The sequence below is a fragment of the Desmodus rotundus genome, chromosome 13 (genome assembly GCF_022682495.2).
Source record: "Desmodus rotundus isolate HL8 chromosome 13, HLdesRot8A.1, whole genome shotgun sequence".
Lineage (NCBI taxonomy): Eukaryota > Metazoa > Chordata > Mammalia > Chiroptera > Phyllostomidae > Desmodus > Desmodus rotundus.
Genome location: NC_071399.1, coordinates 6,743,131 through 6,770,645, shown reverse-complemented (window position 1 = coordinate 6,770,645; position 27,515 = coordinate 6,743,131). Strand labels below are relative to the sequence as shown.

The following is a 27,515-nucleotide window of genomic DNA, read 5'->3' as shown; positions in this document are numbered from 1 at the left end:
AATTTCCTAATAAAGAGATATTGGAAATAGTCATTAGAAATATAATGTATTTTGTTGGGTATATCATTATGCTTATGGTTAACAATCTAGTGAACCAAATTTAGTTACTCATCTAGCCAGCATATTTTAAATTCTTTTTCTGGCTGTACCTCTCCCACATTTAAAAAAAGAAATGACTTACGTACACCGTAAAGGTACACAATGTTTTGTGTCAATCACATTTCAATAAAGCTGAGAAAATCACTTAGATACATGTAAAGAGAGCTACTTAAGTTTCGTAAATCCAAACATCAACGGAAGCTTGAGTCTGGTATGCAGACCAGCCGGTCTGGCTTCCCGGTGTCCATAGTGACTGGGCCTGTTAGACAGGCTCTGCGGCGAGTAAGGTGAGCAGGAAGGTGAGCAGGAACACAGCGTTTGAAGGTGTTTGGTACAAGAACTCGTGGCAGAAAACAGGAAAGCATTTAAAGTGTTTGCTGCGTTCTGACGTGCCAGATTTCTTCAAGGTAGCTATTTTCTCGAGCACCCAGATTTTATTTATGTTGGCTCAATGGAAAACTTTCCTCATGGTAAAGGACATTGAAGCAGGTGTCAGGCACTAAGAGGAATGTCAAATATTAATTACCTAATTTAGAAATATCACTGAATTAAAATAGAATTAAACTGAGTTGAAACTGATCACTAACCCAAAGTTTATTAATAAGGTGTAATATCAAAACTAAACTGGCAACAATGTAAGATTGTAAACCAGATTTTTTAATTACTTTGAAGTTTTCATTTGAATATGAAATGAAGGCATGAGAAACTAGAAAAAAAAATCTGAGATTTCCCTTAACTGTGGTAATGGATAGGGGTATTAAGTGCATGTCCATAATGTACTTGATTTGTATCATATGGAGTAGTCAGATTACATATGTTAACTAGTAACACTCTAAAATAGAGAATCCAAAAAAAAACCCCTAAGAAGTTAAATGATTTAAATGCATTTAGTGAATGCATTTTCATGTATTGGACTAATATGTCTTTCATAAGTTTGCTTCAAAATTAGAATACATTTATATTTTATTTAACATCTAGCTACTTTCAAAATTACGAGGAAAACTTGGTGAAGCAAGAGTTGTAGGAGAAAATGCTGCAAGAAATCTCTCCAGCTGGTTGCTCTAGGAAGTATTCACGTAAGTAAGAGAAGGCTTGGCTCAAAAACGCATGTAAAGGACTACTCTTTCAAATTCACTCTTGAAACAGTAACAAGATTGTTTTCATTACATTTATTCTTCAAATAGTTTATTTCTAAGAAGGGCCCAGTGCAAATATATATCGTATTAGTATGTTAACATGTTATAAAATATGAGGACTGTACACCTAATAAGAAAAATATTTTATAAGCAATATTTAGTTTTTGAATTAGGATTCATTCAATGTGCATACTATAGGTGCAACTTAAGACATGGTTATTTGATATAAGGCCTGGTCCTGATGCATTATTTTGAAAGAATTCAAATAAGTGGAGACATAGCTATGGGATTATTTTTTTTTTATGTCCATGTTGCTTAAATTCGAGTCAATGATTTGAAAATCTTGAGCCTCCATGTTCATTGTATTTTGTGGCGTTTCTCCCTAGACACTAGGAATGAGGCAGAAGCTTTTGATAACCAAAACCAGTGGACATTCTCAGGAAGCAAGTAGCTATTCCCATCAAGAGGAGAAGAAACACAATTTGCAAAGCTTACACATTATACGTCATGAACATATTTGACAATTGTATTGATCAAAGATGAGTACTAAGAAAGATGTCACATGAAATATCTATGATACCAAGATCTGGAAAGCTTGATATTTTAAAAAATAAACACAGAAAATAAAATAGGATTTAAATGTTTTTCCTATAAAAGGCCATAGGGAGACTTGCTTGCAATGAAACTTCCAGGTCTGTGTTATTATGATATAAAAAGAAACACAAAACTACCCCCTTGTATTCCTTAATCCATCCACACTTTTCATCCAGAGGAGAGGGTGCGCCTGGGTCCCTCTCCTCTGGCCACCATCAGTCTGTTCTCTGTACCTAAGTAGCCAGGGGGATGCAAAACCCAGCACAGGGAATATAGTCAGTAACAGCGTAATAACAACGCGTGGTGCTAGGTGGGTATTTGAAACACGGCCTGGGGCAGGGGAGGAGGGGGTGAGTGGGTGGGGGGTGGGGGGCGAAACAATTGCTAAAGTATGTGATTGTCTAACCACTATGCAGTACACCTGAAACCAACGTAAAATAATACTGAATGTCAAATGTAATTGGAAACTAAAGTTTTAAAAGTAGAAACAAATTAAAAATTTTAAAAGAAGAAGAAATATGTATTTGGTCTTCCAGGTTACTGGCAAAGAGCTCTCAAAACCCTTGTAATTTCTTGATAGCAGTGAGAAGAGCACCTTTTGTGATTCAAAACCCATTTCAACCTTATCTAAATTTATGTTAATGAGATGACTGCTTGCTGAAAGCCTCTAGATAGCTTCAGGATGGGGGCTGGTTGCCAGAGGAACCAACCAGGTGATTAGGAAGTTCAGGCCCAACCCCTGACCTCCGGGGGAACTGCAGAAGGAAGGGGTGGATTAAGTTAATCACCAACAGCCAATGATTTAATGAACTGTTGCCCAGGTAATGGAACCTCCATAAAAACCCCACACAGTGGGGTGTGGAGAGCTGCCAGGGTGGGCAAAGCACCAGGTGCTGGGAGGGTGACACCCCAGAAGCTGCTGCTGTTGGGACCCTTCAGGGTCTCTTCCCACAATGCTCTTCGTCCGACTGTTCCTGTGTGTCCTCTGCAATCACCTTGACAATAAACCAGCAAGAGTAAGTAAAGCGTTTCCCTGAGATCCGTGAGCCTTGAGAGCAGATTATTGACTCTGAGGAGAGGATCATGGGAAACCCTGAGAGGCAGAAGTGTGGGTAACCTGGGGACGCACTACTTGCAATGGGCACCTCAAGGGCAAGGCCATCTCTTGGTACTGAGCCCTTAACCTGCAGGGTCTGCACTGAGTCCAGGCAGTTAGTGTCAATGGAATTAAATTGTAGGACACCCGGTCGGTATCCACAGAGAACTGGAGAACTGTTTGGTGTGTAACACCCACACATTTGCTGTCATAAGTGTTGTGAGTAGAGAAACGGTGTTTTCTTTTCAAGTCAAATTATGATAGATAAGGAAATAACACCGAAGTAAAATATGGGGGCATACAAAGTCATTGAGACAATGACAGGCCTTATGGGGGTCCTGACGGGAATGGCAGATGTCACTTTACAATCATCTGTTAGTATTTTTGACAAATGAAAGGACAGGGAAAAAACAAAGGATGAAAAAGGAAAATTACATTTTTTAAAAAGAAAAGTTACCATACAATATTAATCAGTCATCAAAAATGAAATTCTGACACATGGATGAGAGTTGAAAAAATGATGCTAAGTGAAAAGACCCAGACATGAAGGACAGGCATTGCATGATTCCACTTATCTGAGGTTCGCAGAATGGGGAAATCCATGGAGACGGAAAAGCACTCAGGGTCTGGGAAAAGGAGGAGGGGAAGCTACTGTTCAACGGGCCTGGAATTTCTATTGGGGATAATGAAAAAGTTCTAGAAATAGATAGTTGTGATGATTACACAATGTTGTGAGTATACTTGATGCCACTAAATGGTACACTGAAATATGGTTAAAATGGTAAACTTCATATTATGCATATTTTACCACAATAAAAAAAAATGTTGTAAGAAGAAAGAGAAAACTCCCAGTTAAGTATAGTCAGTTAGTTTAGCTTTATTATTCCTTTATTTAAGACCAGAGACCTTGAACTAACTGGGCGAGCCAAATAACTCCTTACTTATGTGGGAAGCAAAGTTCCATATGATGTCCAACTGGTAAATAAACCTATCAATTTGCCATGAAAAAATAATTAATGCTTCTAGAATTCAGCATTAATAACGAGAATAGTTCTACAGGGTTTTGTCTGCAGAACACAACTATTTAAAGTGTTTATCAAAATGTGTCATTTCCCCTGAGGGACCAGTCTGCTTCCTCCTATCCCTTAATGAGAACCTTATAATTGAGCATGCCTCCATTTATTTCCTCTGGCTACCAGAAAGCTCAAACAAGATACAATGCTCAGTAACTAGACTCGTATTATGATTGACATATTTCTGTTCTCTTGTCCCTGGTACTAATCTTCTATATTTATAGTTTATTATTTCACTACAGGTTTTTTTTTTTAAAAAAAAAAATGGGATATTGTCTCAAGTTCTTTGTGAGAAGAGGTGGGCTGTAAAATGTAACGGTGTAAAAATAATTGAGCGGTGACATTGAATCCAATATTATGAGTGTGCTCATTAAGTCTGCAGAATGTGCCTCGCACGGATGATGTGGATGAGTTGATGAGCCTCTCTCCAATTGAACTAAACACACACACACGTGTGTGTGTACATGGACACACAGATTCTTAGTAGAAAATTCTGTGTTGGTTTCCTCACCCTACCCTCTGAAAGCTCCCAGGTTGGTTGGAGAAATGTCAGATGAACTAGATCTCTTATTAAACAAACCAAAAGATAAGTTGCAAACATAATAATATTTAATAAACACAATTGCTTAGGAATACAAAATGAAATGCAAAACTAGCCATAACCTTGAATAGGGACAAAATCCCCAGGAACATGTATATATATATTTTTTAAAATACCCAAGATTATAATTTAAAAATTGCGGTTAACAATGTGCAAGGTACATTCCTGTGACTTTGACCTTGGTGGTTGTTTTGAGATCATTCTATACACTGTTTCTCTGCTCCTCTTACTCATACTTATAGGAGCTCATTCAACCTAATATTTTAAGTAACTACCTCTATGCTTATGATTTCAAGCTACGTCTGTCTGCCACTTTCAACTTTATCTGTCTATTAGTCCAATTGGAAGAAAGTGTTGGACCAGGTGAACAAAATGTTAAATTATCACTGAAACCCTTTGCAACAACAGAAGTCTATAATAATATGGAAATAGAAAATTTTAGAATTAGAGAACTTGGAAATAACTGGTTCCAGTCCTCTAATTTTACAAATGAAGTCCTTGATTCTAAGTGTCCCAGGTGATACAAGTCAGGATTATAACCCAGTTCCTCCCCCTCACCTTTGCTTGCCCAGTTTCACTGTGAAGTACTTGAGAAAGGGCACCATAGTGGAGGAATCTTCCACCTAATTCCAAGAAGAGGGCCCAGGTGACGGAGAGGATACAGGCCCCGCTGTTAGGGAGGTTTCTCTCTCCTGGAATACTTAAACTGAAATTGCAACATGCAGGAAATAAAGGCTTACCCATTTCGTCTCACATTTAACAATTCTTTTTGGCAGTGCCAAGAGTACACAAAATGATGAGGAACAAACATAACGAATTAATTCCCAGGTTCCATGTACAGGAATAATGAATCCATTTGCTCCTCATTTTGATTCTGTACCTCCCTTAAAATTTGTTACTAGAATTGAGCAGATGCCCTCTGTTCCTCCTGGTGAAGTGGGAGCCTAGAGAGTCGGGGTGCTGCCACCTAATTCTGTGGGCCACCCAAACTGGGGAGCGGAAGCCCTCGAACACATATGTTTCTTCAACTGAACCCCTGAACTTCCTGAATTAACTCAAAATTGCACTAGAGTATATACGCCCTGCAATTTTTGACTTTCTGAACTGTGTGCTTTTTTTGCTCTCAATCAAAAGTGTATGAAATCACACAAGTTACATGAATGTGAGCAGTAATTTGAAAGATAATAATGCTAATTGGGAAGCATGTCATCCAAAGCCTGAAAAAAATTAGGTTAATTTCATGGTCTAGATGCCCAGAAAGGAGAGGAATATATTAATCATTTAGCTCACGCGGTTTAGTCCTGCAATCACTTCATTTGGCTGCCAAATTGCAGAAACCCAGGGATCCCGAGGGTTAACATGTGAGCGCACCTTTTGGAGTTGTGTCCGGCATAGTTCTACCAGGCTCCAGGAAACGCTCTGAGTCCAAGTTACGTTTGATTAGTCACAGTTCTAGTATGTGCTACCAATGTTAATAAAAGTAAAACAAAATAAACTGGGAGGGCCAAAGAATTACAACCTGTTGGTCTATGTTGAGACCTAAAGTAAAGCTTTGTATATAATACGTAGTCAATAAATATAACCCCTCTCTGGCTTCAAATATCACTTTTCCTGTATAATATGTTTATTCCTTTCACCTCATCTATCTTCTAGACTGATGTATTTAGATTTATTCTCTTTAAATCCCTCTTTTCTTTAACTTTTGTTGTTAATTGCTTCTACTGACTTCCACCCACAGGCGTTGAGTTCGAACACTAGTGAGAAGTAACATAACCGACGGACTCATCACACCTGCCTCCACAGACGTTTTCCAAAATTCCATATCCCCAAACAGTGTCCCAGATAGTGCTCCCCTGTCACACAGAGGACAGGAAGGCAATCATTCTGGGAATGTAGAGCAGTGCTAGCGCCAAGTTATCCTTATGAGGGCAGTGCAGGGAGGAAGCCCTTCCCCTAGAATTCTCGCACTGAGGCTGAGGCTATTTTATCACAGACAGGCTCAAAGAACGAGCCGCACTGTGTACTCACGTTACCTGGGGTAAAGTAACAGAAGGGTAAGATGTAGTAAACCAACGTCACTCACGTTTCAGGGACGAGAGACTGATCTGACCTTGGCCTTCCACTAGACCCGTGTGGGCAGGCACTGAAGTTTGCCATTGGAGAAGTCATGCATGGTGCTTGATAGATTTTACTAATTTTGTCAAAAGATGAAAGACTTGTCACATGCCAGGCAAACTGGAATTTTTTTGTGAGTTTATGTGAGTATTTACTAAAGTGAGGGCACATATTTTTTTCCCAATCTGCTTTCAAAAAATAAATTTTTATTGAGCACCTTCTAAGTACCAGGTATAGATCTTGTTGCTGACCATTTTCCTGATATTCTAACCATGACCTCTTATTGCTTGCTTTCCTTCTGTCTGCCTACTAAAAATTGGGTAATAAACTTGAATACAATAAGTGATCACTGTTTATTTTTAATGAAAAGCTAGCTTTTATTGATGAAATTATAATTGCATTTTCATATTTTAATTCCCCAATGTCTTTTGATGTTTCTAAACATTTTTAGTAACGATTCTTAAAATTTGGGATGTATTGGAAATCATAAGTAATTTTCAATCAGTTAATCTACCATATGTTTCTAAAAAGCCAGGAATTGCATTTCCATTTTACAAAGAAATAAGCCCGGAATCACTTATGTAGGTTATCGTTGCATATCAAACTTGCTAACTTTCTTAGCTGGAAAGGAGAGAGGGGTAGAGGAAGGTGCCTTTGGCTGGTACAGGTCAGGAATCAACATGAGGCAGCGCTTAACAACGTTTCAATTATGAGGTGAATGAATAATATTATGAAATCTCATGAAAATTATAATAAATTATTTCAGAGAACAGGAAGGGCAATGCAAATGAAAATCCCATAATATTTATCCCATCCCCATTGACTATGCAAGAGTTGAATTTTGAAAAATGGACGCACTACAAAAAGTTCACCTATTTTATTTTTAAAATCCAGTCTGAAGATTTAAAAAAAAAAACACACCGTATTTTTTTCTTAACTTCAGTAGTATGTGCATGAAGCCATGTTTACAGGCACTGATATTTGACAGAGCGCTTTGGAATGTGCAATCAAGGCAGCGCCACAGGTGTGTCTGCTAATTTCATAAGGGGCAAAGAGCTCTGCTGAATACCAAAGCAATCACGTCTGGGGTTTCCACACACTGATTGCTGATGTCAAATGAGTTAGATGAGCGCAGGATATTTCGAAATAAAAGCAAAATTAATCTCATTAACTCATGTATGGCTGTACACTGAAATTTAAAAATTATGTGTTCACAGTTTAACTGCTGCTGCAGCTATAAGTGCATTCCCAGGAGAATAGATTGTGAGCAGCGAGAGTAACTTGGCACGGGGTTTCTGAGTTTGGCAGTCATGTCCCTTCGCTGCTGTTCTGCCTCCTCTCGATTCTACCTACTTTGTAGTAGACTGTGGGCAGTGCTGGGAGAAAATGGGAATTTACATTTCTCAGAACCAGTTAAGAGGGCCACTGAAAACATTTTTCATGTAGTTGCAGGTAATCTCTTTCACTGAAGATTCCTCAGAGCATTTCACTTTATTATTATTCTTGCCTGGGATGTACAAAGACTGTCTGCAGTTCAATGCACAACTTACGCTGACTATTGTCATCAGAAGTTAGGTCACAGGGCAGCGTTGCTTTCTGCATCCCGGCCCACATATTTCTGCTCATGCCCCAGTTAAACAGTATCCGCTGTGCTCTTCCACGCTAGAGATATAGACAGGGGCCCCATTTTCATTCCAGACTAAGTGAGGGGCTGATTCCTGACTGTGAAAAGGGAGAGGACCTTCCAGTAGGTGACGGGAAATGCAGCCTGCAGAGGCCAGAGGCAGCCCTGAAGGGGACACAGAGGACAGGCCCAGAGACAAAAAGCACTCAGAAGCACTGCGTAGACAGTGTCCCTATTTAGAGAGTAAATAGGGAAATAAACATATGATAAAATATTAGGAGGAACAAGCTTCCTCAGGGTGATATTTGAGAGACACGCTTAGCATTTACAAATCTAGAAATAAAGAATCATCTACAAATAATAAAAGGGTCTTAATTAAACAGAATAGCATTGCAGAGTGCAGTGGTACGCTACACGGAGAAAATGATCAGCAGAACAGGTCAACACAGAGAGATGAAATTTTGATTAGACAAGACCATCTTTTACATGCTGTGAAGAATTCACTCCCATTCCTTGGTTTTCTTCACCCCTTCTCTTCCCCTTCTGTCCCTTTCCCCTCTCATCTTCTTTCTTTTTTCTTTCTGTGTTTCCATGCTCCTAACTAAAAAAATCAGTTACCTTTGTCCACACCTATCTCACTGCCTATCCAGCCAAAAATAATTACTTTCACCCTGGCATAAGTTAACCACTTGCTTAACAACCCCATATCTGTCATTCTCCTTCGAGGTTTAGTCATTTTTCAAGGAGTTTTTTTCATGATATTCATACAATCTGGTAACTAGAATGGGTGGGCCTGCCTCAGCACTGAGTAATGCTAAGAATAGATCCACCCAGTAAACTATACCCCTTCTATAATGATGCAGGGTCAGCCAGGTTCATTTCAACTTAGTAATGCCACACCTTGAGCCAGGGACAGGAAGAATGCTTAGTAGGGATGGCAAAAACTGCTATGTGCATACCCTAGCCTCCAGCACCTCCTTCCTCTCCTTAACACCACCACACCCCAGCCTTGGTCTAGGCACTCATTCACGCCTCTGGAAGACTGCATTTTCTAGCCTCTTTGCAGTAGATCTGGCTATTGATATGTAAGCCAAGAAAGCTGGTGCCTCCTTGAAGCCTCCTTAAAGGAAGGGCTGAGAGCTGAATTTGTCCCTTCCACCAACTGTAGGCCTGGAAGAGAGATTTGATGACTGGAGCTCCAGCTGCTCCACTGGCCTTGATCCAAAACCGCAGTGGTGGGGGGGGTGGTGAAGGGCTGCAAAAAGCCCTAATAACATCACGGAGCTGCCATAACCCGGGACTTTCTTTAAATGAGAAATTAAATCCCCTCTTGTCTAAATCACGTGTTGTTTTTTTTTTTGAAACCTCTTGTGGATGAGCGTGAATACTAACTGGTAGAGTAGGTAAAACTAAAGATGAAAAACAAAATAAAGTCCTAATTAACATAGAGTTCCAGTGCTTCTGTTTTTTTTTTTTTAAATTAGCATGAAACCAAATACAGCTATAAGAAAGAAAATCATCTGTTCTAATAGGTTCATTTTATATTTTCACCATTTTTATATCTAATAGTAGGTTGCTTAGATGTAATAAAAAATATATTTCATTTAGACCTGTTACTATTGAATAGTATTTTCATCACAAATTCCCATTATGCATTGCTTTCATTCCTTAATTCAAACCTCACTTCAGCTATGAAACCTTAGAGAAAGAAAAAAAAATTTGCTCATCTAAACTCCAACAGTTCTTAATTATACCACTCTTCGGCGTGTGCATTTTTATTTGTTCAACCAGATTGCAAACTCGTGGAAGACACGATCTTTGTATTACACACAGCTTGCCGGCGAGTGGTGCATACACAATGGGTTAAATTGGTTTATTGATATTTATGGTTATTTATATATCCTATGTAAAATACTTTTTTTTCATTAAATCTTAGAAAGGATAGTATTATTGCTACTGTAATTCTTTTTCTTTCACTAGTTTCCTTGACAACTCCAATTATTTCCAAAAGAAGAACTATAAAGGTCTAAAATATTTGACCTTGTAAATCAAGGAGAATAAAAATCTATGAATATCTGAAATCCTAAAACTTTGAAATGCTATTAATAAAGATATCAAAATTCTGTTTAAGATACTTTGCATATCTAATGTTCTTAAGAAAACATGCATTTCAAGCAGAAGTTTTAAGGGTTTTAAATCACAGATTTTCACAGCATTTCCTTCCGGCAGCTGATGAAAATTGGATAATATACAATCAGAACACTTTTTCTACACATTTTAAATTGATTGAAAAATAGAAACAGATTTAACATTCAAAAAAAAAGCACACACTTGCAACCGTCAAATAAAAATGGTCTGATCTGATTTAGTAGACTCTAGGTATAGAAACTTAGAGCTGACAGCATTCTTTGGGGATGTTTTAAAACAGAGGGAACATATCACAGTACACAAGCTGCTACTCCCTCAAAGGAAGTATCTCCAACAGTTTGAATCTTCTATGAGGACTCTCATAAAAGAAAACCTTCCATTCAGTGGAAGGTATTCTCCATATTTCACTGTAGGTACAAATCTGACATGAAATAGGGATAGTTTTCAATATAAAGACATAAAAATAATAAATTGTTGAACAGAAAACATATGGAAACACACCATATTTGCATAAGATCTAAAAATTCAACGTTTATTACTGTCTTCAATGTGATATACAACTTAGAGACTGGAGAACAACTGCATAGCTACTCAGGTGGCCAGTGTGCATTAACGAGGCATATATTCAAAGCCAATAGTGATGAACAAGAAGATCTGCTTTACACCTGTTTACTGGGCCCGCAGGGCATTGTCTGTATGGCCGGAGATGCGGTCCAGAGACCGTGACACCCTCACAGAGAGGAGTAATATTTATGGCCAGAGATATCACATTCACCTTCAAATAGGGTTTTACCGAAGATTCATTCTGTTCTTAATGTAAGAAAAATAGGCCATTTTTCTGAAGGTATTTGGGCGTGTCCGAGTTTGCGTGTGTTTTTCTGAAGGCCAGGTCATGGTAACGACAATGTAACTGGTCTGCAGAGGGATGGAGAAGGGGGGCTGGAGAAGGGAGAACAGGTCTTACCTCCTCCCCCATGGTGATGCCAGGCTGTGTCGGCTGCCACAGCTGCATCAAGCCAGGGCCCGAGACACAGCACCCAAGTTCACGCAATCAACCATGGCAAGGGAAGCCATTTGCTGTCTTTTGACAATAAAAATGTCTTTCAGCAGGGAGAATTTTGTGAGTAAATAGGATACATTCTTTTTTCTGTGTAAGGAATATCCTAATAAAGTATGGTTTGTGTTGTGAAGCTTATTCTTAAAACAAATTTTTCACCATGTTGAAACTTATTTCAAAGCACTAGCAAATGGAGAGGTAGGTTGGATGCAAACTTCCAAATTACTAAAGAAAATAATATTTCTAAAAAGAAATAATGGTATTAAATCTGGAAAAGGTAAACTGAATATTAAAAATGATTGTATAGTAAACATAAAGTTGGATCATATAAGGCTCTCACACTAAAAATCACTATTATTGATATATATAGAGTATGCAGGAAGTTTCATGCCAAAACTAGACTATTTTTTAGAGTAAAATGGGGAGTTATTAATAATAGGCATTAACAGGGATGATGTTAGAAAAACAGAACATGTGTTCATTCTCTTTACAAGGTGTTTTATTTGCTTTGCTTTGAGGATGTTGAGATATCTTTTATTTGGACCAAAATGAAAACATCTGCTATTCTCCAGGAGACATTCACTGCAATTATTTCATCTATCATTAAAAATTATGATGAGTCAGAAGAACTTCCACACATGGCCTTGAAAGAATAACTTGCATTGGATATTGTCTCCCACCCTAAACAACAATAGAGCTGAACAGAATACATGGGACCATTGCTCCGAGCCAATGGACAGCAGACCACGGAAGCCCATGATCTCTGAGAGGAAGGAAGATCAAGAAGGTAGCTCCATATTTTTCTTGGCTTGCTGCCTGGTGGCAGTGGCCAGAATGCAAACAGGAAAGTGGAGCCAGAATAGAGCACCGTGTTGTCCTTAAACAGAGAAGGCAGAGATCAGAGACCATGCCTGTGGAACCATCTGGAATTCACATGGAATGGTATCAGGAAGAAGTATGCTCCTTCAGAGAATGGTATCAGAGAAGTATGATTCTCTGTGGGTCCTTGGCTAAGTCTTGGGTTGCACATATGGAGGACAAGACTTCATGTGATTGAGTAGAGAGTGACTATTTTTTTTTTGTGAGGCTGAGAATTCATGTTTTTGTTTTTCTCTTTTACCTACGATCATGCCAGATAGATGTTGAAGCTAAATGAGTCTGAATAGTAAGAATCTGTTAAAACTCTCAAAGCACTGAGATGAGATTAAAGACGGGCTACAAGTTGGAAGTAAAGATGAAGTGCTAGGGTAAGGGATAGTCCCTAAAGCACAGGACGACATGGAGATATATCGACCATAAAAATATAACATCATTCTGACAGTTTTAAAATGATCTGTGTGAATAATATAGCTGCCTGCCAGAACAAAACTTAACACCCTTTAAAGGAAGACACAATAAACCAGATTCCCTACTTCCCTAAAACTAATCATCAATAATGCCCAGTGTACAATTCAAAATTACTAGAAATGTGAAAAAAAATATAAATTGTGTTCCATAATCAAGAAAAAAGCAAGCAATCAAGACAAACCTCACATACTTCAGATGTTGGAATTGGCAGGCAGAAATCTTAAAACAACTATTATATATACATTTACTTAAGGACTTAGAGAGAAATAGAAACACCTTGACAGAATAGATGGGGGACTGTCGGTCATCAGTAAACTACTCCAAACGGAAAAGCAAAATACCTCAAGTAAAAATTCACTGGATGGCATTAGCAGAATGCTGGAGAATGAAGAATAAAGGGTCAGTAAACTTGAAAAGACATAAAAGAGCATTACCCTATCTCAAGAACAGACAGAAAACAAGATTAAAATAAATTAACAGATATCCATATGCAATAAAAAAACCATATAAGCTTTAACCTAAAGCTCATACCTTATGCAAAAATAAACTCGAAATGGATCAGAGCCTTAAAAATAAAATGTAAAACTATAACATTTCTAGAAATAACCAATAAGAAAAATATTTGGGACATATAACTAGGTAAACAATTCTCATACATAAATCTCAAATCATTATCCACAAAAGGAAAAGTTGATGAATTTGATGACATAAAAGTTAAAAACTTTTGCTCTGTGCAACTGTATTTTTAAGAGGATTACAGAAAACATTTTCAAGTGACATAACCAACAAAAAAGAGATATATCTAGAATATACTGAGCACTCTCAGAACTAAGCATTAAAAAAACCCCAATATAATGAAATGGAGAAAAGACACAAACAAACATTTTACCAAAGAAGACTATGTCTGGAAAATAAGCACATGAAAAAAATGTTCAGTATGCCAGCTATTTGGGAAATGCAAATTAAAACCACAATGAGCTATCGCTACATATCTATCAGAATGGCTAGAGTAGAAACTGTGGATAACAGCAAATGCTAAGAAGGATGTGAAAAATGGCTCTTTCATACATTGCTACTGTATGAATGTAAAATATTGCAGCTACTCTGGAAGATAGTGACAATTGATTTTAGACTAAACAGATTTTAGACTAAACATGCACATATCAGACAACCTATCTGTTCTAGCACACTTCGAATTTTATCCCAGGGAAATAAAATGGTATTTTCTTGAGAAATAGGTCCACGCATGCCCATGGCAGTTTTTGGCAATTTCCAAACTTGAAATTACCCTTCAGTGGGTGAATGGATCCACACAAATTGTGGTACATTCATAACATGGAATATGGCTCACCGATGAAAGGAACAGACTCTTGATACATGCCATAACGTGGCCAAACCTCAAAAAAATTATGGTAAATTAAAAAAACACAATCTTAACAGATTGCATACCATTTATATAACATCACAGATAGCAAAATTATAGAGATTAACTACAGAGTGATTGATGCCAAGGTCTCAGAATGGAGGAGGGTGGGTGTGGCTCCCAACCAGTAGAATAAGGAATCCTGGTATCGACAACAGAAGTCTGCATATCGGCGGTAGTGGTGGTTGCACAAAGCTGTACATTAACAGGGGGTCTTTAACAGGGGGTAATTTTGTCTCCTGGACAAATCTGGCAATTTCTGGAGATGTATTTGATTTTCACAACTGGGGTTGGGGGTTAGGTGCTAATGGCAACTATTTGGTAGAGGACAAAGATACTGCTAAACATCCTACATTGCATTGGAGAGCCACCTGCAACAAATGAATTATATGGTTTAAAATATAGAAAGTGCTAAGATGAAAAATCTTGATAAATGGAAACAGCAATGTGAATGACGGCCAACTCACATCAGAAACAATGGAAAGCAGAAGACAATTAAGTGACATCTTTAATGAGGAAAAGCCTATCAATACAGATTTCTGTGTTCAGTAAAAATATTCTTAAACTAGATTAAAATAAGATTTTCTGATAAAGGAACATGGAGAAAATTTGTGACTAGCAAACCTTCACTGCCAGAAATCCTACAAAAATACCTTCAGGCTGAAGGGAAATGATACCAGATGGCAATCTGGTCTGAGGGAAGAAATGAAGAATGTGGGAGACGGGAAACATATAGGGATACACACACACACGGGAATATCTGTATGTATCTATACGTCTATAACTACATCTGTATCTATAAACTTTGTTTTCTTCTCTTAGGATCATGGGTTGAATTGTGTCTCCCAAAATTCCTATGTTGAAGTCCTAACCTGTAGGACCTGGGGATGTAACCTTATTTGGAAATAGGGTCTTTACAGAGAAGGGGGGATCCTCTCCAACGTGCTGGATGTCCTTCTGTGCAGGGTAAATTTGGACACAGATATGTACAGCTACCCAGGCAGAACACCACGGGAAAACTAGAGTACGCTGCCACAGGGCAAGGAGCTACCCGATGTTAGGGGCCAGGCGGGCATAGGACAGGGCGTTCCTTAGCGCCTAGGGAGACGGCATGGCTTGCCGACATCTTGACCTGGAACTTCTCGCTTTCAGACTGTGAGACAATGTATTTCTGTAGTTTAAACCACTCAATGGGCATTTGGTTACAGCAACACTTGCAAACTAATATATTTTAGTTTTTAGAGAATAACTGAATGTTCAAAGCAAAACTAACAACATATTATATATAGTATCTTAATGTGTGTACAATTAAGACATTTAATAAAAATATCCTAAAATTTAGGTTACAAATAGAATTATACTGTTATATATCTTTACATATTATATGAAGCATACTGTGCAAACTGATAAATAAATACTGCATAGTGTAACCATGACATTATATATAATTCAAGGGCCTGAATGGGGGAATAAACATATATAATGAAAACATATTTGATGAACCCCAAAACAAAACAGGAAAAGAGGAAAGAGAGAAATAAAAACAAATACAATAAATGTCAAGACTGCAAACTTAAATGGCATAAATAATTATATTAAATGCAATGACCTAAACACTCCAATTACAAAACAGAAAAGACAAAATGCAAGAACTAAGTATACTTTGTCTGAAGAAATTCACCTTAATTATGAGACACAGAAAGACTGGAGGCTCTAGACTAGAAAAAGTTACTCCATGGAAACAACTGGTAAAAGGTCAGTGATTGGCTCTGTCAATAGCAGACCAAGCAGATACAAAGACAAGAATGTGGTTAGGTGAAGAGACATGTTTCATAATGATGAAAAACTTAATTCCTTAGAAACTTATAATAACCCTAACATACCTAACAACAGAGATTCAAAAATGTGTAAAGCAAATGTTAATGGAATAGAAGAAACTGATAAATCCATATTAATAGCTGGAGATTTTTAATACTTCTCTCAGTATTTTATAGGATAAGTAGATTAAAAAATTGTTAGGATAAAAATTTCAACCCCTTAGCTAAATTGAGTAAACTTATATTTATGCAACACTACACACAACTGCTTCATAGTATATATTTCATTCAATTGCACTTGGAGCATTTACTAAGATAGACCTTATGTTGACGTTGGGCTACAAAATCAAATGTCTCAATAAATTTTATAAGATAGAAATCTCATAATATGTGTTTCTGATACCAGTGGAATTAAATTAGAAATACATAAGAACAAGAGATCCAGAAAAATATTTGAAGTTAAAATAATATACCTTTAAAATATGCACAATGAAAGAATCAATAAAAGAAAAACTAGAAAATATTTTCACTTAAATGACAATGAACATATGAATAAAAATGTGTGGGATGCAGCGAAAGCAGCGATTCAAGGGAATTTTGTAGCATTAAAAACACTGATGTTAGAAGAAAGATTTAAAGCTAATAATCTAAGTTACTGCCTTAGGTATCAGGAAAAAGAAGAAAATACTAAAAATAAGAGCAAAATGAATTAAAAACAGGCAATAAATAAATAGACAAGAAAAGAAATTGAAAAATCCACAAGTTGATACTCTGACCTCAGAAAAACTGATCAAGAAAAAAATACTTAAAATACAAATTGCTAATATTAGGGATGACAGAAGGAATATGACACATTTTTATGGATATTTAAACCATAAGCAAGTAATGTTATGAACCTTTGTGGGAATATGCTTGAAACTTAGAGTAAATATATTGAAAACCACAATCTACCAAAATTAACAGAGAAAAATGCAAAAATGTAAATAATTCTAGATCTTTTAAAGAATTAAATTTGTAATTGACAACCTCCCTAGCAATTCCACTTCTGGGAATATGTCCAAAGCCACCTGAAACACGGAGGGAAAGGAGAGCGTTACCACGCGCATGCATTGAAGGACTCAAAACTGGTAAAATAGTCACCTCTCCTCAAACGGAACTACCGACTCGGCGCGGTCTCAACCCAAATCCCAGCTGGTTTTTATTTTTTAAGAAATTGACTACTTGTAATGTATGTGTATGTATATCCATACAAATGTAAAGGATCTAAAGTAGCTAAAGCAATCAACAACCATGAAAGAGGAAAGCCCAGACAGAGGACTTGTGTTAGCTACTTAAAGACTGCGGTGCGCAAGACAGTGCAGTATTGGCATAGAGAGAGCCAAACGGATCGATGAAACAGGATGAACAGTTCAGAAATTAGACACATGATTCACTGATTTTCACTGAAGAACCAAAGCTATTTGATTTGGAAAGAAATTATTTTTCAATAAATTATGTTCAGATAACTGCATAAAAATGGGAAAAATGCATCTTAACCCCACTCAAACCACCCAGAAAAATTAATTCAAGATCATCATAGACCTAAGTATAAGAACCAAACTATAAAAACTTTAAAATTTGTTTGTAAATATTTCTTAGAGAGGACACATATGAAAAAACCACTAAAAAAAAACCCTGATTAAACTTCATCAAAATAGAAACACCTATTATCAAAAGACATGGTTACAAAAATAGACAAGTTGCAGACTGAGTAAAAATATTCGTAACACATTAAGTCTGACAAAATATACCCAAAATATATTTTAAAAACTCCCACAAATCAGGTCAACACATTTGTTGGGCAAAGAACTCAAAATATGATACATAAGCACATGGAAATTAATTAATTATAAGGGTAATGTGTTAAAACCACAGTGAGAGCACAAGAAAAACTAAAACCCAGAAGACTAATACTATCAAATGTTGGTGAAGATTTGGGACACATGGAGTTCTCATGCATTTCTTTCTCTGTCTCTTTTTTTTTGAATCAAATTTAATAAGAATCTATTGGTAGTGATTTTTTCCATGCATTCTGGCAGGAGTGTAGATGGGACACCGGCCTGGAAGCACTGTTAGGTGCTTTGTTATAAGGGTAAACACACGCCTGTCTTCTGCCCCAGCAATTCCACTCCTGGGGATTAGCCCGAGAGAAATGAATATATATGGCCACAAAAACTTGTACAAAATTTTTGTAAGAGCTTTATTTGTAATATGTAATAAAACTTGGAAACAACCCAAATAGCCCATAGAAAAATAAAGTATTGTAGCATATTGATTCAATGGAATAGTACTACTAGTTAAAAGTATGTGAGAATGATTATACTTAATAGCAGAGATGAAACGGAGAAATTTATTACACTGAATGGAAGATCAAGCCGGAAGCAAAGGAGCACACATTATAGGATTGCACTTAAAGCAAGTTCGACGACTGGCATCTCCAACCTCCATGATGGAAATCAGGACAGTGGGCAGCTTTGGGTTGGGGCAGTGGTTAGAGATCGACCCCATCTTCATTACAGAAAGAGCTCACTGGTTTTCACAAACACGTGATGTTGATAACTCAATGGATTATATCCCAGGTAGCTATATGTATAACTGCCAACATGTAAAAAAGTTGGACACTGTGAAATTATATCTTTTAATACCGATTTTGATCTTCCAGTTTATTAAATGCTTTATAACGTATACCTGTATGTTCTTTAAGACACACAGAAATCCACTGAAGAGTGAAATAAAACTCGATTGGGAAATACACTTCAAAAGTGTTTCTTACATGCAAAATGCCCTGGAAGATGACTGAATACATGTTCAAGGACATGTGAACACGATGCAGGCATACAGAGGACTACACTGGCATTGATGCTAAGCTGGAGTGTATCCTAACACTTAGGAGCAAAGTCAAGACTTTCTCTGGGTAACAGATGAATAAGCTGTAATAGACAAGATTAGATAAACGGTCGCACTAGGATTTGTAAATCATTAATGATACGAAATGTAGCGAGATGATTTGGAGGAAGAGAGGCACCACTTGCCCTACAGTGAAAATTAATAACGATGAGAAGTCACAGCACTTAATAACGATCAAAAAGAAATTGAGCAACAACGTTTTATTTCTGGAGATGTAGGATAAATAGAAACTTAGGTCTTTCTAGGATCTCAATCAGTTAGATACTATCTGCATCATTAAATGGAACATTGAAGTGTTAGGGTTTAATTGCTGTATCTTGGGAAGATGTCTAAAAATTAAGACAGATGGGGGTCTCTAGTGAGGCCTTCTCTAGAACAGACAACTGAAAAGGCTGTTATCTCTCTTGAAATGAATAAATGCGTTGCCGTTCCTCATTTATTATGCTAAATAAAACAAAGCCTTTAACAATGTGTTAGTAAGCCTTCAGCTGATCAAGTGTACCTCTCTCTAGCTTCTTGTTACCTTTGAGAAACCGTGCAAACTCTTTATCCCATGTTAATTACTGATTTAATCAGTCAATGCTTAAAGAAATCTTTTGCTCTAATTATAAAAGACAGTTGCTGTAAACGTTTGACATGATGCACGCCTTTTCTGATCTCAGGCAGGCTGTAATTTATTAGGCACAAATACAAGGCAAAAACCTGAGCAGCGTGCTCACTCAGCAGTGGCCCTCACCTAAAACAGGTGATATTCGTGGGGTTTAAGAGTAAAAGCGAAGACAGTCCAATTAGCTGTCAAATCATCTGGCAAAACAGCTGTTACATAAATTTAAAAAATATCACTTGGCCTTTATGCACACTTCGTAATTTTTGTCTTTATTTTTAAGTCTTTTAAAAGGATAGCCCCTCCATTCACGTACAATTTAAGAACGGGGGAATCCACTTTGCAGTGTTAGGAGTCATAACTATAATCAGCTTTGGGGGGGCGGCCAGAGGAGGGTGGTAAGGATGTGTGTTAGAAGGCCCACACGGTTGTGGGGACATACTGAGGGTCGGGGGGACCATTTCTTAACTAGGTCATGCTCACTCAGTGAGAACTCATCCAGCTGTGCGCTTACATCTTGCACATTTTTCTGAATGTTATACTGCAACACAGTTTATACAAAATACAAATTCCTTCCAGACAGATACAGAATCACCTAAGCACTGTGTCAAAATGGAAAGATCTTGTGCTAATGTCTTTAAGAAGTAACAATTTTCTTGTAAACTTTTCCTCATCAGTCCCCTCTGACCTCCAAGGAAATACACCAGAATGTGTAAAAAATTTACAAAATAGGGCTTTGAAGAAAATGGAGGCATAAGCATTTGCTTGTTCATTTCAGCCAGACTAAAATATTTACATGTTACTTACCAAAAAGGTATGCCCTTCCTCAATTTTGTGGCAGTTGGTTCGTTAGACTTGCCAAGCAAAGATCCCGGTGGTGGCGCAGGCCTGGAGAAATGGCACGAAGAGTAACATCGCTGTACTCCGGGCTATTTATTTTACTATAACTGTGTATATTAACTATACTGTACCATATATGTGCAATTATTAATTCATTCACTTAATCACTCATATAACAAACAATTGCTAAGCATCCCTCATGTATCAAGTGGTAGGAGAGATATATAGCTGTATAATGCTAACCATTTTCTCAAGGAAATCAGGTAAATAAAGAAGTATTATAAACATACAAAACTGGAAAGGACCATAGAACAGGTAGGGATGGATCTTTGTGGAGACACGCGGCAGGGGCGGCTACGTCCAGTTGGGAGGCTGGGGAGAGCTTTATGGAGGATTTGGGACTTAAGCTGAGGCTGAAGGAGGAGTACAATTTCTAAAATATGGTGGGCAGGGAGGAGCTGGAGCAGGGAAGAATCTGGGTCAATGGTACAAAACGACCAAGGTACACAATTTGAACCTAATGGAAAAAGGGGTGGGGTGGAGCTGGGCACATTTCAATTTCATTTGAGAACATTTTTGGAGGATTTGGAACGCAGGTGACACTAGAGGCTGGGTCACTTGCAGTGCCCCAGGTAGACCCATGGATTAGGGAAGTAAAGAAAGACAGGAGCTTGGGCCTCTTGAAGCTCCCAGTTTATCAGGACAACCAATACCAAGGATTAGAATAACGTGTGAGGGGGCGTGGAGGTTCCTTTGGGAGCCTGTAGCAGAGAAGCTAATCTGGCCTAAGGGTCAGAGACAAAAAATTGTGAGTCTCAGAGAAGTGATTATTTAAGCAACAAATTCCAATGAGATTGCCAGGGAAAGAGTCTAGATCACACAGATACGGGGTATGGACAGGCTCCTTTACATTTAGGGGAAAGGGAGAAGCAAGCGAGAAAACAGAGAGGAATAAGGAAGCTTGGAAGAGTCTGGCAAATTCAGACTGAAGCCCCATATAACGGTGATATTCCAGGGCTACTGGCAAGTGGCAAGTGGACTCCTGTTACATTTGTTTATGGTTTCTAACTAGATGAAAAATTTGGAATTTTTACATTGTTACGGAACACACAGATCCATGTCTTATAACTTACAGAGTACACGGCTGATACTTGTTCCTCTGATTCCTGGCTCTCAAACGTGCCCCTGAGAGCCAGCGTGGTTGGAGCGGTGGCACATGGTGCCACGGCCGAGCTGGGGGTGGGGACAAGCCAGTGTCCAAAGTTAGCTTCAGGGGCCAGGGGCCATTTGTGATTCTAGAGACTGTAGCTATTGAAGAAAGGTTCTTACACAAACCAGTGATTAAAATCACTTTCTGAAATCAGTCCTTTGGGTTTGGCAAATCCGCACGAGTAGCTTGGAGCCAGAGAATTTCTGTCTCCTTGCCACCTGACTAGTGGGAACAGCTGTGGGAAAAAGCTGTTGGTGTGACTTCACGTAGAAGGAGCTGTGGGCTCCTCAGCGTCAAGTTCCCAACTGAAACAACTGAAACGTATTTTTACAGGAAAACGCATGGGCCCAGTTTTATAGTGGCACTGACAAAATTTTCTTACTGGTTCTGTAGACTTTTGTAGTTTGGCTCAGGAATCTAGTCACATTATCCAACATTGTTTCTAACATAAATGTCTCATATGAGAATACACATTCCACATTTTCCCATGTACTTATTCATCAGGAAATGGTCGCTGAACATCAGTTGTGTCCCTGGCACTGTATCAGATACACACTCTTTATCTGACAGTCAGGAAACAGAAGTGCTAACTACCCTAATACACTTCTAAATGGCCACGTTGCAAAGACACTTTAAAATACAATTAGTATTGTAGCTGAAAGTTGCCTGTTTTCCCCTAAAACTGACCTTCTGTCACATGGGCACAATCAGAGCACTTGGTGGAAAGAAGGAAATGAACTCATGGGAAGGAGGCTCATGACTTGTGTTGGGCACTGCGAGGTCACGTGGTTCACCCCCACAGCGACCCAGTGAGGCTGGAGAGACTCTCCCCGACTCTAAAACCCAGTGTGGTCGACCCTGAGGAACAGGCCTTCTCTACTAGACCCCACGGTCTCTCCAGAGACAAGAATTCTGGTGTGCAACTCTGCTCCTCACTGGTTGTACCCTGGGGTAGCACTCTGCATTACCTTCCCCGGTCTCCTTATCCACAGAGATTCATCTGATATGTTTAAAGGCGATCACTAGCTCTTTAAAATTAGTGCCAGCATAGTCATATAGATGGAGGTGTTGGCCAGCCATGTTTGGAAGAGATTTTACTGTTTGTAATTGCTATAACTTCTGGGAAATACAAAAATTTACTTGTATATTGAAACTTGTCAACATGTTATTCGCCTTGACTCAAACACCCTAACAAAACATTATCAGCTCAGAGGACTGCCAATACCAATATAAATATAATTACTCTCAATGGTAATTGTTTAATCTTGATATAGTGATAATCTATCCTTTGCTGCTTCTGAATATACAATTTTGCAGCATATACTAGTTATTTACTTAAATGGTCATGGCACTTCATATCACTGGTGTGTCACAGTTTTCTCTCCTGAAAAGCAGATCTCTCTCTCAGAGGAGCCGTGAATACTACAGTTCAAGACATGGTCTTCTTGGGGTTCACTGGTTAGAATAAATCATTTAAAAAACCATTATTAAAGTTACCAAACATAAGTAGGTAGTTTCAGTGACTTCTCATACTTTTTCCGTTACAGGGTTTCATTAAGTGGAATGATATGCCAATAAGACAATACAAGGCAGCGTCTACAAAACAAGTAACTCAGTAGTGGAAAAGTTGGGTCGATTGTTCAGTCCGTCCTAATTATGAGACATACACACAGCTGATCACCTTACAATTAATCAGGATGGCATAAGAAACTTCTGGGTTGTCTGTGACCTGGGTGATTTAGGTATAGTTTATCGTTAACAGCTTCTATTTCTTGCAACTCACAGAAGATAGAAATAGCATGTTAATTTATGGAGAGTAATTACTTAAGAGTGCTACTGAGTTAAGCCAGGCAATCAAGATTATGGTTCCCAAATATCAAGTGAATTAAAATAATCATTTACTATTAACTCTACTCCTGCAAAAACTACTTTCAGCTTCCAGTAATTTGATACCCGTCACAAATATTTAGAAAGGAACTGAGAACTAGGGATTTAAAGAAAATGAATATAGTGTATAACAGAGCAATCCATTCTCTGCAGGTTTATAAACAGTGGTACCCAAACTGATTATTTAAAATAGCCTTAAACTAGCAAATGTCTGTGCTTATAGATATATGTTTTTCTACATTCTGAGGGTCCCCCCCCCCATTCAAGTCTCCTTCAATATTTATTTGGGAGGTCTCTGATAAGAATCATACTACAAATGGAAGAAGAAAGAGTAAAGTGACCAGATTTCTAAAGCTCTATAAACCTGGGGGCATGTATAATATCTGAAGATCAGAGGGAAAAAGTGTCTATGGTGAAAATTGAGTAGAAAAAAATGGTTACTTCTGTCAGTGCTCAGAAGCTGAGCGAGCCACCACCATGTTGACCAGCAAGGGACTTTGCGTGAGCCAGGCTTCCGCCCCTCATTGTTATATCCTCCATGTAGCATGTGGGTGACATTATGTCCACTGTCCAATACAAAGGGCATTCAGGGTCTGCTGAACTAGACATTTTTAACAGAAAACCTCGAGTGTCTAAAACCCGAATAATGCAGTTTATGTTTTTCCATCCCCTTGTCTCTTTCAGGATCATCTTCATCAACAGCAACAACAAAAGAGAAGAAGGAAAAAGGAAAGAAAAATAAGCAATATTCACATTAACACTTGTCCTTGACTTCCCTGGAAATAGAATCTAAAAAGTAAAGATTTATCAGTAGAATCACAGGAATGATCGGCAACAACAATCAGCTCGAAATCTTGTGCTGTGCTCCAAGCTGATGTCCAACGATGTATTGCTAGTTAGCATCCAGGACGGCCAACCTTATAGCTCAGGTGAAGTTTATGACATCATTTCCTATCTGTAAGCACCACATAGGGGTGAAAGATGTGTATAAATTGACTATGGTAGTAGTTGAATAATGTAGTAATCGGTAGTTATAATAGGACAAAAAATAGTGATTTCACATTCAAACACTCTTTCAATTACTTTGTATAGGTGGCTTGACATGTTCAGACAAATGGATGTCCTCAGAGCCCTAATTGAGTCATAGAACCGACTCACTATGGAGCAAATGGAGACAATAAATGGTAGATGCAGCTGACGGACTTGGCATTGATAATTCAAAGTCTTGGCAAAAAGAAAACGCCTCTGGCAAACACTGACTTAAATGGATACGGGCAGTTCAACTGTAGAAAGCTCCAGTTGCAGCATCTCTGGACACTGAGATTCCTCATCTGGAATATTAGTGCTCTAGCGTCTCAGTCTGCAAACCTGTGGGGCAGTTTACCTGCCACCTTGAATCGTCCTTGACATAAGCCTCATCCTACCAGACCTCCTATAATTTTATTTGACTCTGATTTGTATCTTGGCTGCTTTGACCACTGACTACGTTGCTGCTAACTGTCATTGCTTCTTGCACCAATTCTCCAGTTTGTGGCCCAGTAACAGCCCGATGGATTTTTGTTTCTTTGTGTGTTTTTTTGGCAGGGTGAGGCAGGTCTCTGTGGCTTACCGAGATAAAATTTTCTCTCTGTCGTGTTCTCTCTCTCTCTCTCTCTCTCTCAGTAGCTCGGTGTTTTCAGCTCATGGTCATGAGCACGCAAGAGAAGAAGGCTGAAAATGTAATCTCTCTCTGGGAACAGCCTCACACCCTAGCCGCCCACTGTCACTGAGCTGATGCTGGGGCCCTCCAGCTCAGAGCCTTATGGATTTCTGGGGAGCTTCAAAGTTCAGCCTGATGGACAGAAAACTCTTCTTTGATTTTAGAGTTGAATAATATGCAATTTCATAGAGGTTAATGGATACTCACTAGTATCTGCTGACTTGCTGGAAGGTGCTCTATTTGAACTAATATTTGCATGTTGCCAGAATTAACTGAGGGCTCTGAATCAGTGTTCCACAAAGACACCTGAGCACAACGTAAGTCTCAGGAGCCTTGCTACTGCCACTTACGTTCATATGGAAACTGTTAGAATTCCTGAAATCCAGGGAGGGGCTCTTTGGAACTAGTCTTGGCTGAAGACAAATACGTATGAATTAACATATTTGTAACATTCTCAGATTTTATATATGTTCATTGTTTGGTTTTGTTGTGTGATTGCTATGTTGGCATTATGTTGCTTTTTATTTTGTTCCTCTTCAAGTACTTTTTTTTTTTTATTATGGGGTTTACTTTGTCTATGGAAAGCAGAACTAGATAAGGATATATAAATCCCTAAGTTATCTACAATCAAAAGTTTGAGAAACATTGCCATAAAAGGAGGGAAGGAAGTCAGGACAGAGAAAGTTTTATGAGCAGGGACGGAAAAAACAGATCTTGTCTGTGGCCAGGTACTCCTAGGGGCCTGGGCCCCCGAGAACAGCTGCGCGGGGCGGGGAACCTGGGGGCCAATGCCAAGGGCAAGTGCTCACTTCACAGCCTTGCCCAGGGTCTGCCTTGTTTGTACGTTACAGAGAACCTGAATTTGTTTCAATTTTGCCTTCTTATCCAGGTATCATGAGAACCATTAGGTTTTTTGCCTGTAATTCGTTTTTGCCAAACATTACTAGAAATTCATTTTCTACTTAAAATGTAAATTACATTTCCTATTTGTCCTCAAACCAATGTAGCATTTCTTTATGCCTCCTATGCATGATATTTACTGTGTCTTTGACATTTTTATTTAGTAGTCACTATGAATAAATCCTCATGAAAGTAATAGAGTCATTGTGATTTTGTTAAAAATGCATTGCTTACAGTTCTTTGAAGAAGCATGAATGTGCAGCTAAAAAGACAATCACGGGAAGGAACACTATCACAGAAACCATAGGATTCATCTTTGCATTTGTGAAATTGATTTATTTAGCTGAACTGTTGATTTTTTTCTAACCTCCATTCTCTTCAGTGTGTTAAAATACACAACTAGCGCTCACAAAAGTATTTTTTAAAAAGTCACGTAGGCAAGAATATATGTAATACCACTGTATGGGTTTCCGATGAACGAGATCAGAAACGTCCCACATTTCCATGACATATTTCTGAAACATATTATTCGTGTGATCGTCCTTCCTGATGCCTGACCTTCCTTTTGTTTGCACCTGTACTCCCCACTGCTAACTTCAAAGGGAACAGATACTTTTTACTCGTTAAGGGATATGCTACTTTATAAACAAAATAAATCCACTTGAGTTCCTTTTCATGTTTCCTATACTTTATTTCTCTAGAAACAGAGATCTGTTGCTCCAAACAGGATATGGTAGGTAGTTCAGCCATCAGAATAATCAAGTAGAGTAATAAAATAAATATAATTCTGTTTTATATACAGTTGACCCTTTAACAACAAGGCTTTGAACTGCAAGGGTCCACTAACACGCACATGTTTTCCACCACAGACCCCTACTGTTTTCAGCAAGGCTGATGCCGAGTCCCGCCTCTATGCACCAACTATGCCGTTTTGTACAGGGACGTGAGCAGTCATGGACTTGGGGTTTCTGGAACCAATCCTGTGTGGATACTGAAGGACAACTATTTTGGTGGGGGCCAGAAATTAATCAGGGACTTTCTACTGGGGCGGGGGGGGGGTGATCAGTGCCCCCCAACCCTTTCATTGTTCAAGGGTCAACTGTATAATATAATAAAACAACAATTTAATAAAACATCTTTTTAATTCCACTTTAATTAAGAAAACATTAAAAAGCTATCTGCTCCAGTGCCTGGCACATCATAAGGCCTGAAAAAAATGTTTTGTTTGGCCCTCTTTTTGACGTGTTTCTCGTAGCAGTTTGGTCTGTGACAGAGAGAGGTAGGCACACACACATGGCA

General features: G+C 38.3%; 2 long non-coding RNA genes across 2 annotated transcripts; both read left to right on the top strand.

Moving 5' to 3' along the window:
• Positions 1 to 419: 419 nt before the first annotated feature.
• Positions 420 to 1,683, top strand: LOC128779833 (uncharacterized). Its single transcript, XR_008425907.1, has 3 exons — positions 420 to 506; positions 1,078 to 1,175; positions 1,622 to 1,683. It is a non-coding gene; the product is annotated as an uncharacterized lncRNA (long non-coding RNA).
• A 1,011-nt stretch (positions 1,684 to 2,694) lies between these two features.
• Positions 2,695 to 26,396, top strand: LOC123479984 (uncharacterized). Its single transcript, XR_006655829.2, has 3 exons — positions 2,695 to 2,845; positions 24,302 to 24,546; positions 24,710 to 26,396. It is a non-coding gene; the product is annotated as an uncharacterized lncRNA (long non-coding RNA).
• Positions 26,397 to 27,515: the final 1,119 nt, after the last annotated feature.